This window comes from Balaenoptera borealis, assembly GCF_965194805.1.
Source record: "Balaenoptera borealis genome assembly, chromosome: 9".
Taxonomy (NCBI): Eukaryota; Metazoa; Chordata; class Mammalia; order Artiodactyla; family Balaenopteridae; genus Balaenoptera; species Balaenoptera borealis.
Window position 1 is genome coordinate 47,051,469 of NC_138873.1, and position 14,003 is coordinate 47,065,471.

Genomic DNA, 14,003 nt, shown 5'->3' on the forward strand with positions numbered 1-14,003 from the left:
ACTGGGGAGTGCCACTGACTTGCCTCCATTACACTGTGTATGGATTTCTGATTCCCCATCTGCAAAATGAACGATAATAATTAAATCTACCATACCAGGTGGCTATAATAATCAAATTAAAATGGAAAGAATGCTAGACATAGTGTAAATATCTCTCAACTTTTTTTAACATGTGTTCCATCCCTTTGTCCTTTCTCTCTACATTCCAAGAGTATCCCTTAGGGAGATATTCTAGCTTATGTCTTCTTCTGTGTCCAGAATACCACTCAGCATACTGATTGAGTTGTTTTTAGTTTTTAAATTTTGTGATCATGTTTTTCTAAGATCTCTAATTGTTTCGTTTTCATAGAATCCTGTTACTGTTTTATGGATGCAATATCAACTAAAACCTCTCTGAGGATGTAAATTATACCTATATATTGTATATAAGCTGTCTTCTGTTTGTTATTTTAACTCAGTTGCTTCGAGTGTTCTTTTATTTGGTGAATATGGTGCCTCTATTTTGTGGTGCTGGTTTTCCTCTAATCTTAGTGAATCTTGATAGTTCGTATTTGCACATGATAATGTTTAATTGTGAACATATGTTCTGATTAAAGTAGCTTTCTCTGGAACTTGTGTGGGAGGAGAAGTAAGTAGTCTGCCACAGTGTGGGGGGCTCCCTATTCATTCCACAGTCTTAAATTAGTTGGGGTACTGCTCTACTTCTCTAGGTACAATATTTATTCTGGGAGTCTTTTATGCCAAAAATACACACTTTCAAAAAGTCCTGTATTTATGCTTTAGTGCAAGAAGCTGAAGTTCGCTGTTCTTGTTTCTTTCTTTCTCTGGTTTCCTTATGGAAGGTGACGTTTCATTAGGCTTTACTCTGTTTTTCTCTGTACTCCCATCACAGTGCTAAAAGCCATATCCTGGAAGATCACTCACGTTTAAGGACCTAGATTTTCTTTGGAGGGAGTGAAAGGAAGGATATTTGGAGGAATCATGGCTACTACCTGTTGCCTAGCATAAGTGGGCATAAGAGGGGTAAAAGCGTCCTAGTTATTCAAAATCTGGTGCTTCAGTTTCTCTGATTATTTTCTAAGGTCCTCTTGTTTGTTGACTCTGAGCTTCGTTCATATGTGAAATTGCTTTTAACAGTAATTTTCTCAACTGTGTGTTTTGGACTGTTGTTTTCTCCAATTTTGTTTCTCTGACAATCTGACTCCATCTGCTTCCTATCTTTCAGGAATTCCTCAAAACTTCCCAGGAGCTGGTGGCATTCTTTCTGTTTGTAACTGTTGTTGTGGATCTGTTTCTTTAAAAACATTTAAAGATGTATGTGCTCAGCCCCCATCCTGAAATAATCTTTACCATAGTACCCCTCATTTTAATAACCTAGGGGAAAAAAGTTCAGTATTTTAAATACATTTCTAGAGAATATTTTTTCTAGATGTGTCCCCAGATTTTGAATGTGCAGCTTATTTGGAACTTGTAATCATCTTTACATGGTTGCCTTATAGAAGACCTCTTATCTGATCTCATAATTGGTTGATAAAAAGTTGGTTGAAGCAGGGAATCATAAAAATGATACATGAATACATTTTATTTCACTGTGAATATATACATGTACATTCTTGTATCAATCTTTTGATTAAGGTCCATTTTCTTTTTGAGTATAGATACGCGTTTATAATTCCGATTCATCTTTCCTTCAAAGTCCATGCCCATGAGGCATCATCTGTTTTCCAGTTTCAATTTCTCCACAATGGATAAGAAGTTAAAGCCATTTGAGTGGAGGAGTCCTTTTGTATCTTTATAATTTCCATCCCTTTCTCCAGTCAGTCATAGTTGCCTAGCCCACACCTGTTTTGCAATAATTGTTTTAATAATTCTCCGTATTGCAATCCTTCAAAATAGTCCTTATTGAAACAACTCTTTGTATCTTATTTCATTTATTTATGTGACATTTAAATTATATAGTTGCAGTAATAAGTATAATAGGCATAAACAGTTTTGGAACTAAAATAACTAATTCTTATGAACATACACTTTAACTGGTGGGTACAAAAATGCTAGGACCTTTTTAATAATGAAAAATCTCAGCTGTGAGTGTTCAGAGACTGTGAGCATCTGGCTATGTTTGAAATGGGAAGAGAACTCTGGTTGATCTGACAATTATGTTAAATGGACCCTGGTTAAAAGGCTTTGTTAGGAATATGTTATCATCATCTATTCCACAAAAAATTTTAGGCATTCTGCTAGGCTTTGAGGATATAGAAATCAATATGATGAATAAGAATAGGTAAAAAAGAAAAGAAATATACCAAAAAGCCTCAGAGACAGGCTAGTGTATACATACATGATAAAGAGGGCATCATAGGGACTTCCCTGGTGGTCCAGTAGTTAAGAATCTGCCTTCCAATGCAGGGGACATGGGTTCGATCCCTGGTCAGGGAACTAAGATCCCACATGCCGCGGGGCAACTGAGCCCGCGTGCCACAACCAGAGAGACCGTGCACCACAACTAATGAGCCCGTGTGCCGTAACGAAAGATCCCCCATGCTGCAACTAATACCTGATGCAGCCAAAAATAAATAAATAAATAAATATTTTTAAAAAAAGAGGGCATCATAAATAATGGGGAAGGGACCAACTGTTTAGTAGATGATGTTGAAAAAATTATTCACTATATGGAGAAAAATAAAACAGGATCCCTATCTATTGCCACATACAATGGTAGACTCCAGATGGATTAAAATGTTTAAGTGTGAAAGACAAAATTGGAAAGTTAATAAAACAAAATATAGGAGAATATCTTTGTGATTAAGAGATGGGGTGGGGAAAAACTTCTTAAATAAAACAAAGTACAAACCATGAGATAAAATATTAGTTTTCCATCAAAATTAAGCATTTCTGTTCTGTGAGGAACTTAAGGGACTATGTAATGAACAGGTAGCAAAATGGAAGAATATGTTTCAAATGCCTAAATCTGGGAATGGATTAATATGTACAATACACAAAAAACTCCTGAAAATAATCAACAGCAACAAAAATGCAACAATCCTAATAGAAATATGGACAGTGATGTAGAGAAGAGAAACCACCAAAAGACTAAGTAAATAAAATGATTCTCAAACACATTACTAATCCAAGAAATGCAAATTAAAAACAGAAATATAATTTTACATTGCTAGAAAGGCAAAATTTGGGAAGTAAGTAATGCCAAACGTTGGGGAGGATGTGAGTGTATTGATATTCTCATGTGCTGTGGGTAGGAGTGTTGACAGATTAAGCCATTTTGGAAAGAGTATTTTTTGCACTACCTAGTCAAATAAGAATGTGGGTTTCCTGTGAGCCAGGAATTCAGCTCTTAAGAGATGTATATATTTAACATATGTATATATACACACATACATTATACACACGTGTATATACATACAAAATGTATGTGTGTATATATATATATGTTCATTGTATATGTACGCACATTATCCACACATGCTAAAGAAATTTCCACAAGATCTAAAGGGGACTTGTAAATGAATGCTTATTGCTGCATTACTGTGGTGATGAAGATTTGGAAGCAACCAGTAAATGTCTTGGGAGAACAAATAGGTAAATTGCGGCAGCTGTATACCAGAGAACATTATGCACCAGTTAGAAGCAATCGATTTTGAGTGTACTTGTGGCACCATGGATTGATCTTAAAAATATATTATTGAGCAAACAAATCAAAACACAGAATAAGTTTAGTTAACAAATAAAACCTAGAATATAACACAGTACCACTTACAAAAATGTTAAAAAATGCACATAAGATAGGAAACAATGAACAAGAACACAAACAAATACAAGAATGTGCATTATCACATTACACTGTTGCCTATCGATGGTAGAGAGGAACTGGAGTGTTATGTAGAAATTAAGGAATTAAGTAAATGAGTAAATAGGTACAACTAGGTGGTGCATAGTCTTAAGATGACCATGTGTAACAATGGGCAATGAATTCAGAACTAGGATTAACTCAGCCTTCCTCACTTGAGATCCAGATTATTTAGAAGAAAAGAAACAGTCATAGAACTTAAATCCAGTCCTCAGAGGATTCATGGATTGTCGGAGTAATCAGTATGATAGAATATAGCAAGGATCATTACAGAGGGAAGTACAGCATGCTAAAGAGAACCTGGGAGAGATACCCAACCCTTAGAAGACTCTCTGGAAGGGTTGACACATAAACTGAATTCTGAAAGATGAATCTGAATTAGCCAGGTGAAGTGGATGAAAAGGAAATAAAACAAAGGAAAATGGGACAAAATTTTCAACAAGAAAGTATATTTATAAATTTTAATATGGCTACATTTATAGTGTATTGTCATATAAATTAGTTTACAAAGGATTTTATGTCCTGATTTTAGATTATCAACATTAGAACATATTTGCTGAGAGTTTATCATGTGAAAGTCATGTTTGAACATATAAAATACTTGTGAGAAATCCAGATATCCAAATGTGACTATAGTCATTATATCAGTTAGAAATTGCATTTGGCTGTTAAGAGATATGACGAAGTGAGAGAGTGGCATGGACATATATACACTACCAAATGTAAAATAGATAGCTAGTGGGAAGCAGCCGCATAGCACAGGGAGATCAGCTCCGTGCTTTGTGACCACCTAGAGGGGTGGCATAGGGAGGGTGGGATGGAGACGCAAGAGGGAGGAGATACGGGGATATATGTATATGTATAGCTGATTCACTTTGTTATAAAGCACAAACTAACACACCATTGTAAAGCAATTATACTCCAATAAAGATGTTAAAAAAATAATAATAATATAAAAAAATGGTAGGTTAAATAAGGTAGAGATTTATTCTTTCACATGAAAGAAGTTTGGAGGCTCACTCTGCAAAGCAGGTATGTGATGGCCAAATGTCACTGCCATGGTTAATTTTATGTGTCAACTTGACTGAACCACGGGGTACCTAGATATTTAATCAAACATTTTTCTGAGTGTGTCTGTGAGGGTGTTTCTGGATGAGGCTAACGTTTGAATCAGTAGACTGAGTAGAGCAGATTGCTCTCCCTATTATGGGTAGACCAGATCCAGTCAGCTGAAGGCCTGAATAGAACCAAAAAGCTGACTAAGAGGGAACACCTTTTGCCTGACTGCCTTCAAACTGAGACATTGTTTTTTTCCCAGTCTTCAGACTCAAACTGAAACACCCACTTTCCTGGGTTTCCACCTTGCTGACTGCAGACCTTGGGACTTCATAATCACATAGGCTGATTCCTTATAATAAGTCTCTTTATATATATATTTACATCCTATTGGTTCTGTTTCTCTGGAGAAACCTCACTAACATAGTCACCACTGTCCCAAGGTCCTTCTCTTGTTCAGCTCTGACCTTATGAATGCTGGCTTCTATCCTGGAGCTCCAGCCCTCACATTTGTTTTTCAGACAATAAGCCAAAGGAAGATGGAAGGGCCAACCTCCAGCCAAGTCAGATTCACCCTACAGCTTCTGCTACTTGCTACTGGCCAGTCACGTGGCCATCTTTATCTGAAAAGGAAGCTGGGAAATGTAGTTTCTTAGCTTGACACAGTGCCATGCCCACACCCAAGAGAAAGTGGGTTCTGCTATTCAGAAGAAGTGGAGCTTGAATAGCAGATAGGTACTTACTGGTCTGGGTCTCAGCAACCAATGCCTTTTGCACACAGTAGGCATTCCATAAAGATTAATTGAATCAAAAATTTAAATTATCATAAAAGTATCCTTGTATCATAGAATTGTAGAGAAACAAAATATTGATATCTTAGCCTTATTACTCTGCTCCATTTTTTATTAATTCTTGCACGAATTAGTATAAAACATAAATTCTAAAAAAATGCTCTTAAATGACTTTTTTGTACCGAGTTTTTCAATTAAGTTAATGAATTATTGTAGAAGAATCTTTAGCAAACAACAGGTAAAATTTTATCAGGCAGATAAAAATGATATAAGCATATAAATTATGTAAGTGTAAACCAATGCTTCTAAATTGTTCTAGCATGTTTGAAAATATGTACATTTTTAAGAAGTTTAAACATTACCTCATTGATCTTATGATAGTAATTTGCTAAGAAAAATTTTCCTTATTGAAAGTAAAAGCTAAATTTCATCCTGAGCTCTGAGTAATCATGAAATATAAACAGAGAAACACTATCTGATGGAAGTTTTACCTGAATTAATATATTTACTCCCAATCCTCACATATAAGATACATATATTTCATGCATTTTAAATATAATATTGTTTTCAGTGTTAATTGGTGGTACATTATGTTGAATATTTTATGCTTTTTTGTTGTTGTTTAGGTTTTTCAGAGCAGGACAGAATGGCAGAGCCCTTGACTTAAACATGTAAATCTTAACATTGTATGCTTAGAAAAGAGGTGGGTCAATACAGTAATTAATTTGTCTTATTGATGCATTAGAAGTCAGTTATACTTAAAATACACGTGTGCGCACACGCACACACGCACACACACACACACACACACACACACACAAACACAGCACTTAATGGCATTAGGTTAAAAGCAAAAATGACCAAACTAAATAGCTTGCTCATGGAAAAGAGAAAACTCACTTAATCACTGCAGAAATGACACTTCCTGATTCTGCAAAGAGGTCATGAGTGGGCCACCTCAGCTCCTGCCCTGGGAGAGCTCCCAGTGTGAGTGATGCTAGTGTCGGAGCTGCACTCTGGTAGAAGGATCTCCAGGACAATAGAATCCCATGGCAACAGGCTGATAAAAATGACTCAGCCCTCTGCTGCCAAAGCTCTTTACCAGGCTGAGAAGAGTGAGAAGGATGTATGAACTATGATTAGTCCTTGGTATTAACAGTTGGAAAACGTGTGGCTCATCTGTAAATGCCACCCGTCCACTCTGCATATTCACTGGTCTGCTTTTTTGTCCGTATTAGTCAACCATCGCCGCCCTCTTCCCACCATCTCGCAGAGAGTGTGAGAATCTGTGCTGTAAGAAATGGTCACTGCAATTAGATTATTCCTAAAATCAAATAACACAGCATGTTGTATGCAGAAAGAAGTGATGTAGGTATCTAAAAGATTCCTAATTTCTCATATTTGGGAGGATCAATTTTCTGACCTTAACATTAAATAATAGAAAATAAATATTAGCTTTTTTTTTTTTAAAGTACATGACCACTTTTTTCTTTCTTTTTTCTTTTTTTAAAAATTTTTATTTATTTATTTATTTTTATTTATTTATGGCTGTGTTGGGTCTTCATTTCTGTACGAGGGGTTTCTCCAGTTGCGGCAAGCGGGGGCCACTCTGCATCGCGGTGCGCGGGCCTCTCACTATCGCGGCCTCTCTTGTTGGGGAGCACAGGCTCCAGACGCGCAGGCTCAGCAATTGTGGCTCACGGGCCTAGTCGCTCCGCAGCATGTGGGATCTTCCCAGACCAGGGCTCGAACCCATGTCCCCAGCATTGGCAGGCAGATTCTCAACCACTGCGCCACCAGGGAAGCCCAATATTAGCTTTTGATAACACCGGACAATTTACTTTTCTATTCTGTAATGTATTTCACATTGGGAATAATATTTGACTCTAAGTAAAATTCTAGTGTTTTGTCCGAGTTAGTTTGATTCAACTCTTCGAATTTATTTATAAAATAACATATATTAATAATATTCCCTTTGTCTCTATTAACCTTTTAAAAGTAATTAGAATGACAAAAGCTACATTTGAATGGCAACAGTTAAAGAAAACTCACAGTTCCTTACTGTTCTATAATTCAATCAATATGATTACACTATTTTTGAGATTAGCTCTTTACAAAATTTCTCATAGAAACTATTATTTGAGGTAATAAAAAGTATTGTAAGGTAACTACTATTTGGTATTTTTTTCAACATTTAGTCCACAATTCTGGAAGTAAAATAACTAAAATCCGACCTCATGAATGAGTTTGGTTAAAATTTGGAGCAAAGATTCAAGCAAGGGTTTTCTATTATTTTTCATGAGAAAGTGATATATTTCAAAACACAACTCTCATCGTATTACCCTAGCAAAGCAGGGTAATATTTAGTGCTACCTTCCATAGGGTCAAGTTCCACAAGAATGAATCCAAATGGGTAGTGAAAAGACCACATAGAGAAGCTAAAACACATTTTTGCAGAATAATATCCCTGGCATCCGGGCTTTTAAGCTGTAAGGTTTTTTTAATGCCTCTTTTGGGGTCCTCAGTAACCCATATGTGACTTGGCCATCTGAGCATTCCAGACCTCAGGATTGACCTTCAAATATTTATCTTGCAGCCAATTGCTGAGAACAGCTGTGTTAAAGAATCACTACTTAACTTTACTTGAAAAGTGAATTATTTTGAATGCTTGTCATCCAGTTAAGTCAGGTCTAATTAGGACAGAAGCTCTGTCCAAATTGAGGTGCCTAGGATCTCTAGCACTGCCCTCTGGTGGCAAGCTTTGCTCACCCAGTCTCACAGGTGTGATTGGTTGCTCCTTTGTCAAGGTCAGTTGAGCTAAGTCTGTTAGAATGTCTTACCTTTGTGTCCTCATTCAATAGCTCTTCCTCTTGGGCAGTGAATTTCAGATCATCATCTCTAGACCAGAAGCATCAACATCACTTGGAGCTTGTTAATAATGCACGTATGGGGGACCCACCCCATACCCTCTGAATCAGAAATTCTAGAGGTAGAGGTCAGTGATCTGGATCTTGTTTTAACAAGCCATTTAGGTGATTCTGATGCCACTGAAGTTTCAGAACCACTGTCCCCCTCTTCTGGCTAGTGATTAGAACTCTTCAGAAACACCCATACCTGTAACAATACTGTGCCAGAGCCCCAACTTCTTTCTCTTAGTCTCTTAGCCTCCACAAACACCAGAATCATATACATTTGCTAATAGTAAATTTAAGCAATTGCTGGCAGTGCTGTATCGAGCATTTGTTTTTACACATCTCTGCTTGTGTGTGTATTTCTACAGTATAAATTTCTAGATGGTAAACTGCTGAGTCAAAGAATATACATATAGGTATTAATGTATTTTCTTATTTCCTGTAATCTTGATGCTCTGGCATCTGGGGCCTTACTGATCCTGGAGAGATTACCCCTCCCAGAGTTATCTAATTTCAAGAGATAGCAAACAACTTGCCTGCAAACACACCTTTAATATATAAATCAATGAATCCAAAGCCCGTACTCTGAACTCTATCTGATTCTTACACTGCAGGAGGCAACATTCCTCTGCCCTGGTTATCCTATAGCCCAGAGCCTGCCGAAATTATTCAAACTATCCAGTCCTAAGTCTGCTCAGCTTGCTTACCCTGCCTTGCCCATTCCTTCCTGCAAAAACCACAATCAAGGCTCTTGGTCATGCTTTCCCCTCGCTCCTTCTGTCTCTCGACTGGTCCTGGTGCTTCCTCATGCGTCTCTGCATGGCATGGCATCGCCTCTCCACTTGAGAACTGTGAGTAAAAAACTATCTTTTCAGTAGCAGTTTTCTCCTGATCTGTTAGCCTCACCATCTCTGAATAAAAACAAAATCCCAGGTACATTTTCAAACAATATATGAAACACCATGAGGTGATAGTTAAGGCCATGAACTCTGATACCAGAATACCTGGGTTTAAATTTCAGCATCTCTGCTTCCTAGGTATGTGAACTTTTTACTTGGTAAGTTATCTGGTTGCTCCACAACTCAATTTTCTCATCTGTAAAATGGGGAGATAATAACAGTGTCTACCTTCACAGGGTCATTGTAAAGATTAAATGTTAATAAACAGAGTACTTTTAACAATGTGTAGCATGTAATAACTTCTTGCTCTCATTTTTGATAAACTTGCTTAATCAACTTCAAAAAAGTTGAAACAATTTAGTCTTCGTTAAGAACATTTGTAAAAGCCTATCTATTATATTCCTAACAAAACTGGATCATTGAATAATATCAATTTATTGAAATTAAATTGTATTGAAATTGAATAATATTTTAAATCTTTTCCCATCTAATAGATTTAAAAAAATGATCTCTATTAGCATTGTTTTTCAGTACAAGAATGACTGAAAATTTTTAGGCTGTATCAAGGCTTTGATTATCTTCCGCTATGAATTATCTTTTTTCTCCTTTTGTTATTTGTTTATTATTTGACTACTGAATATTACTCCAATGTTTAAAATTGAAAATCTTTTTGTGACTGTGCCTTAACATTTTTATGCCAGTTTTAGCCACACATTTTAAATTTTATAGGGCTAGCTGATCTTACTTTTCCTTTATGGTTCCTGGGCTTTATTCGTATAAAAATATTCATGTGTTTTCTTCTAGTACTTTTTGTGTAAATGAACATTCCTTCATTTACAATTCAATCCTTCTAAGCTGGGTTTTGAGCATCTTAAGAAAGAAAGTTTCTTATATTCAGACAAGCCAATGTCAGTACAGTCATAAAAATTCCCAGAAACTTTTCCTGTTTACTTGTTCCTAGTCTTACCTTCATCCCTTTTTTAGCACTTTCCCATATGTGAAATATAGGATAGAAGCTCTTACCATGGGAATATAAAAGTAGAAATTTCCTATTTAAGTAATATACCCGTCTTGACCCTTCACAAAGTAAGTTTGTTTGGAAATTAAATTTTCCACGGTGACAATGGTCAAATCTGTGTATGTCCTGGAGTTCATCCACCTGACTAAACAGATGAAGTGATTTCTCAGGTTCTTTTCCAGGAGTTGCAATCATGCTAATCATTTCCACAAATGTTATGGACAACCCATTCACTGGTGGGGCCTCCCTGCTTGGCTCTGTCTCATCCCTCCATTTTTCTTTCTTTGATGCTAATACTGTTGCTTTACTGAAAAGCCATTTCTAAACTCACTGGGGATTCTTTCTGATCACTATCCAACCTCTTCTCTATTGCATGTTTCCAATAATTTATTCATTAATTTAAAAATTACATTACTAATTAATTATAAAGGGCCTATCAGTGGTGGGCACTTGGGATACCTCAGTGACATAAATCCCAATGGCAGAGACTCCTGTGCTCACGAAGCTTTTATCTCAGAATTTTTATGGGGTCTGGAACACAATGTATACTTGTATGTGTGTATAGAATAATGAAATGTGCATGTAAATAATTGGTTCAAAGAGTTGATTGATTTAGATGCAGCTGTGTTCTGTCAGTGTATGTGTGTGTGAGTGTGTGTGTGTGTGTGTGTGTGTGTGTGTATGCTTTTCAATTAAATTGATAGGCTTAATATTTTAGAACAGTTTTAGGTTTGCGTATAAATTGAGCAGATAGTACAGAGTTCCCATATACCTCTTGTTACACCTCCCCCCTCAATTTCCCCTATTATTAACATCTCGCATTAGTGTGGTATATTTTGTTATATCTGATTAACCCATATTGATATATTATCATTAACTAAAGCCCATGGCTTATATCAGGGTTCACTCTTTGTTGTGCAGTTCTATAGGTCTTAACAAATATATATTGTATTGTTATCTACGATTACAATATCATACAGATAATTTCACTGCTCTAAAAATCCCTTTTGCTTCACCTATTCATCCCTTCTCTTTCTCCCCACCCCCAAACCCTTAACCCCTGGCTACTACTGATCTTTTTACTCTTTGGCTTTGTCTTTTCCAGAATATCATGTAGTTGGAATCAGACAGTATGTAGGCTTTTCAGATTGATTTCTTTCATTTAGCAATATGCCTTTAAGGTTCTTTCATGTCTTGTGGCCTGGTAGCTCATTTCTTTTTCTTTTTTTTTCTTTTTTTTATAAATTTATTTATTTATTTATTTTTGGCTGTGTTGGGTCTTCGTTTCTGTGCGAGGGCTTTCTCCAGTTGCGGCGAGCGGGGACCACTCTTCATCGCGGTGCGCGGGCCTCTCACTATCGCGGCCTCTCTTGTTGCGGAGCACAGGCTCCAGACGCGCAGGCTCAGTAGTTGTGGCTCATGGGCCTAGTTGCTCCGCGGCATGTGGGATCTTCCCAGACCAGGGCTCGAACCCGTGTCCCCTGCATTGGCAGGCAGATTCTTAACCACTGCACCACCAGGGAAGCCCCAGCTCATTTCTTTTTATGATTAAGTTCTATTCCATTCTATGAATGTACCACAGTTACATCCACCTACTGTAGGACATCTTGGTTACTTCCAGTTTTTGATTATTACAAGTAAACCTGCTATAAACATTCATATGCAGATTTTTGTGTATATATTAGCTTTTATCTCATTTGGGAAAACACCTAGGAATGTGACCGCTGTACCACATGATAAGATTGTGTTTAAATTTGTAAGAAACTTCCAAACTGTCTTCCAAAGTGGCTGTACTGTTTTTTACTCCTAGCAGCAAAGAATGAGAGTTCCTGTTGCTCACGTCCTCACCAGCATTTTTTATTGTCATGTTTTTTTTAGATATTAGCCATTCTAATAGTGGTGTAGTGGTATCTCTTTGTCTTAATTTTCTCTAATGATATATCTTTTAAAATGCAAAAATTTAGAAGGGATAATGTATTAAGCTGACATCAGTCATTAACATCACATTTTCAATTAAGAAAGAGACAAACATTATGTCACTTCCCCTTTTCTTCACTCAAATATTTTCAATGGGTCCAATCACCTATAAGATGACATATATTATTTAATATTAATTAAAAGACACATAATTGTCTAATCCTAATTTTTTTAGCCCAAGTTCCTACCCCTTTCTTTTGGTTTTTTGCTGAAAGGCATACATTACTCTTTCAAATTTTGAAAATATGGGCTATATTCTATCAAAACCCTGTCCCTTTGCACAGATAAGTCCTTCTGTTAGAAATGTACCCTTGCCCTCAGTTTCCTTAGCCTGGCAAAATGTCTACCTAGTCTTCTGTATTTGGCTTCCCTCTTTCTTTGATCCTTCTCTCTCTTCCTGATCCTTCCTTGACTCATACAAATGGACCAGTGCCCTGCAGAATTCTGTGTGGTCTTTCAGGTTAGTACCTACTGATTGTGTTGTAAATGTCCTCCTGGCTGGGAAAAATGATTGTGAGAGTGAAATTATTTCTAATTGAAAATTCCTAAAAAGGAATTTGCTGACTGAATGAGGTGATGAGAGAAAGAAAGCAAATCAGAGAAGTTAATGCTACATTCTTTGCTTTAGAAAGGTTTTAGAAAGGCAGAGATTAAATGTGTGGATGAATAAGGCTGGAGCTAAATAGACCAAATAGGCCAGATTACTAGGCTATGTGTACATACTGGGCGGGGAGGTAGAAGGAAAGCTGGCTGCCAAGAGATAAATACCCAGTCCCTGACAACTAACTAGAAACTTGACAGAAGGAACAACCTGTTTAAAGGTGATTTTAGCGCATGGGTAGGGAATTTAAGATTTTAATTTGTATATTTAGTTCCACTCAAATAGATAGAACCTTTGATTGTTTTTAGAGGGCTAATCTGAAGTGGAGTAATTGGTGAGAACTCCCATCCTGCTTCTCCATGTGGAACTGTGGCAGCAGTTTGAGAGAGATCTCAGAGGAGATGGCTACACACGGGGCCTCTGGAGGTTGGACCTGGGCTCCCAGGATTGACAAAGAGTTCTGTACCTTAAGCATGGCACAAAGCAGCAAAGCCACCAGACCTGACCGTGTTCTGTGGTTTGGGACATGGAGAGTATTGTGTCAGTGGTAGCTAGTGTGGACCTTTAGGTGTTGACTAGTGGAGCTCCCTGACTCTTTGGTTATGTATAAGATCCTGGGCCATCGAGTAACACTGGGTGTGCGAGTGTGACAGGGTAATGACCTGTAACGACTGAGGTACAATTTCCCACCAGTTTAGTAGGATGGAATCTCAGTCCAATTTAATTCAGTCTAAAGAAAATAAAGAAATGTAAAACAAAATTGTCATTATGTGCTTATAGTGTATTTTTCTACAAAGAAAATACTAGATAATGGAGAGAAATTTTTTTAGAATTGATGAGTATTCAACAAAATGTGATTAACATTTAGAATTCAGTCATGTTTCTAT

The 14,003-nt window shown here is 36.9% G+C and overlaps 3 long non-coding RNA genes across 3 annotated transcripts in view; 1 reads left to right on the top strand and 2 right to left on the bottom strand.

Moving 5' to 3' along the window:
- The window catches only part of LOC309634625, a 43,971-nt gene extending 32,775 nt beyond the window's left edge, over positions 1-11,196 (bottom strand). Inside the window, exon 1 of the long non-coding RNA XR_014248256.1 lies at positions 24-11,196. This is a non-coding gene — a long non-coding RNA (uncharacterized lncRNA). The remainder of the gene's footprint in view (positions 1-23) is intronic.
- The window catches only part of LOC309634634, a 494,785-nt gene that overhangs the window by 228,430 nt on the left and 252,352 nt on the right, over positions 1-14,003 (bottom strand). The window lies entirely within an intron of this gene.
- LOC309634630 overlaps positions 1-14,003 on the top strand; it is a 463,425-nt gene that overhangs the window by 112,260 nt on the left and 337,162 nt on the right. The window lies entirely within an intron of this gene.